The sequence below is a fragment of the Panicum hallii genome, unplaced genomic scaffold (genome assembly GCF_002211085.1).
Source record: "Panicum hallii strain FIL2 unplaced genomic scaffold, PHallii_v3.1 scaffold_15, whole genome shotgun sequence".
NCBI classification, from domain to species: Eukaryota; Viridiplantae; Streptophyta; class Magnoliopsida; order Poales; family Poaceae; genus Panicum; species Panicum hallii.
In genome coordinates, this window is record NW_020356158.1 from 78730 (window position 1) to 82478 (window position 3749).

Here is a 3749-nt window from a genome sequence, read left to right on the forward strand (position 1 = left end):
CGTTCTCTTTCCCTTTCTTGTGTTTGATGACATAAGGAAAAGATTCAATAAATTCAACCCACTTAGCATGTCTACGGTTCAGTTTTCCTTGACTACGAATATGTTTCAAAGATTCATGATCAGAATGGATAACAAACTCTTTGGGCCACAAATAATGCTGCCATGTTTCTAATGTGCGCACAAGAGCATACAATTCCTTGTCATAAGTAGAATAATTCAGAACAGGTCCGCTCAATTTCTCACTAAAATATGCAACAAGTTTACCATCTTGTAACAAAACACCACCCAAACCAATTCCACTAGCATCACATTCAAGCTCAAAGGTCTTATTAAAATCAGGAAGTCGGAGGAGAGGTGCATGTGTCAACTTATCTTTCAACATGGTGAACGCATTCTCTTGTGTGGTGCCCCAAGAAAAGGGCACCCCCTTCTTCGTAAGTGCATTCAACGGTGCCGCAATGGTGCTGAAATCCTACACGAAGCGACGATAGAACCCAGCAAGTCCTAGAAAACTCCGCACCTGTGTGATGGTCTTTGGTACAGGCCATTCCTGAATAGCTTCTACCTTGGCTTGATCCACTTCAATTCCCTGTGGAGTGACAACATAGGCAATAAAAGATACTCGATCTGTGCAAAAGACGCACTTCTCAAGGTTACCAAATAAACGTGCATCACGTAAAGTAGTAAAAACAGCACGTAAATGATCAAGATGTGCCTCCATGGATTTGCTGTAAATCAATATATCATCAAAGTAGACCACAACAAATTTGCCAATGAAAGCACGCAGAACCTCGTTCATTAATCGCATGAAGGTACTAGGTGCATTAGTTAACCCAAAATGCATGACTAACCACTCATATAACCCAAACTTAGTTTTGAAAGTAGTTTTCCATTCATCTCCCAAGTTCATGCGAATCTGGTGGTACCACTATGCAAATCAACTTTGGTAAACACAACAGCACCACTCAATTCATCAAGCATATCATCCAAACGTGGAATAGGATGTCGATATCGAATTGTGATATTGTTAATAGCTCTACAATCGACACACATACGCCACGTTCCATCTTTCTTGGGGACTAAAATAACCGAAACAGCACAAGGACTAAGGGACTCACGTACATAACCTTTGTCGAGTAGTTCTTGCACTTGTCACTGAATCTCTTTCGTTTCTTCCGGATTGGTCCTGTACAGTGCACGGTTGGGCAGTGATGCTCCTGGAATCAGATCAATTTGGTGCTCAATCCCTCATATTGGTGGCAGCCCCGCTGGTATTGCACTTGGAAACACATCAGAATACTCCTGCAAAACGTTAGCGATAGCAGGGGGCAAAGAGTGCTGCATATCATGAATGGAAATCAAAGCATCTTTGCACACCAAAGCATAGGCAACAGAAGTGGTGGCAATCAAGTTATTAGTATCAGCTTTAGTAGCAAGCAAGCAAGTCCCTTTCAAGCGTATCTCATCTTGCTTATTAGCAACCGACTTGACAATTTTATTGGTCTCACTTTTAGCTTTGGCAGCTCTAGCAGTATCATCACGCACAATAGCTTCAGGAGATATAGGAAGCAACACAATTTTCTTATCATGGTGCAAGAGCGAAAACTGATTTGATCTACCATAATGCACACAATCCGTATCAAATTGCCAAGGCCTACCGAGCAGGATATGGCAAGCTTGCATAGGCACAACATCGCACTCAACAACATCATGATATGACCCGATTGCAAAATTAATGCGCACCAGCCTCGTTACCTTAGCCTTACCACTGTTGTTTAGCCATTGAATGTGATACGGGTGTGGGTGTGGTTTGGTGCTGAGTGCAAGCTTCTCCACCAGTTCGCTGCTCACCATATTGTTGCAGCTACCTCCATCAATAATCATACGACAAGAACACTCTTTAATGACACACTTAGTTTGGAACAGCGTGTGTCGCTGATTTTGCTCCGCCTTCTCCATTTGTGCACTAAGCACACGCTGCACAATGAGACTCTCGTAGTGTTCGGCTGCCCCTGCATCAATATGTTCGTCTGGTGGTTCCTCATTACCTGCATGGTCAGCAGCAAACAAAGCAAGTGTATCATCATCAAAATCACTAGCAGAGGAATATGCACCATCATCTTTGACCACCAAAACGCGCTTGGTAGGACAGTCACGCTGCACGTGCCCAAAGCCCTTGCACCGATGACACTGGACATCCCTTGTTCGCTTTGGCGGTTCGTGATGAGAAGATGCTGGAGAAGCTGGCAACTCACCAGGTGGAAACTATCACCACCTTGTTCGCTTTGGCGGACAAATGCGCTAGGGCTGCAGAAGGCCGTGCATGGCACTCTGCAACCCAGGCAGGACCCGCTCAGACGAGCGGGCCCAATGTCGCTGCCCCTGGCGGCGGCAAGAAAAAGAACAAGAAGAGCCGTGGCTTCGACAAGTCACGGATCGGGGGTCCGGCCGTTGCTGCAGCAACGACTGGGGGCCAGAACCCCCGAGGCAAGCACCCACGGCAACAGCGCACCGACCCCGGGTCGTGCCCTGTTCATCCTGGGGCTCGCCACAGCGCCACCGAGTGCCGCGAGATCCAGAAGCTCGCGGAGCGCCTTAGCAAGAGGCATGACCAAGCCTCAAGGGAAGGCTCCTCCCCTCCGCGGCGGTCCGGCAAGGAGAAGGCCCCCGACACCGACGCGGCCGCGACGAAGAGGGAGTTGGGGTATCAAACCCCCAACAAAGACCTCATGGATCTCTTCGACCAGTCCGACTCCGAGTTCGGTGGTCACGAGCGCCGCAAGAAGCTGTACGTCATGTGCGGCAGTTCGGAGCTCATCTCCCGGCGGGACGTCAAGACCCTTCGCCGAGAGGTCCTCTCAGTGAAGCCGGCGACGCCGAAGGTGGCGCCCCACCAGCGGTGGAAGAACATCACCATCTCCTTCGGGCCGTCGGACTGCCCGGAGAACATGGCGGGCGCTGGTGTGCTGCCGCTTGTCACGGCACCCACCATCGCCAACGTCCGCCTCCACCACGTGCTGATCGACGGAGGTGCAGGCCTCAGCGTCATCAGCTATGTAGCGTTCAAACACGTGCAGATCCCGGAGTCCAAGCTGACTCCTTCGCGCCCATTCTCCGAAGTGGGTCCGGACCCAGTGTACTCGGTGGGGACCATCTCCCTACCGGTTACATTCAGGACGGAGGACAACTTCCGTACCGAGTACGTACAGTTCGAGGTTGCGGAGGTTAACCTCCCATTCAACGCCATCATCGGCAGACCAGCCCTGTACCGGTTCATGGCCGTGGCCCATTATGGGTACCTAGTCCTAAAGATGCCTACTCCGGCAGGCGTCCTCACCGTCCAGAGCGACCGGGCCACTGCCGTCGTGGCGGTCGAAAAACTCCATGCGCTGGCAACAGGACTTGCCCCTGCAGCTAGCGCCCAGGGGTCGGACCCCTCCATCTCGTGTGCCAAGGCTCTGGCCAAGGCACCCAAGGTCCAACCATCCGATACGGATGATGTACCCGTGAAGACCGTCCAGGTCGGAGCGGAGACCTCCCAGACCACCCGCATCGGTGGGAATCTGGGAGAGAAATAAGAAAGCGCGCTCATCGCCTTCCTCCGGGCAAATGTTGACGTGTTCGCCTGGGAACCGTCACAGATGCCCGGGATCCCTAGGGAGGTGATTGAGCATCATCTGAAGATCCACCCCGACGCCAGGCCGGTCCGGCAGAAGCCACACAAGCAGTCCATCGAGCGGCAAAACTTC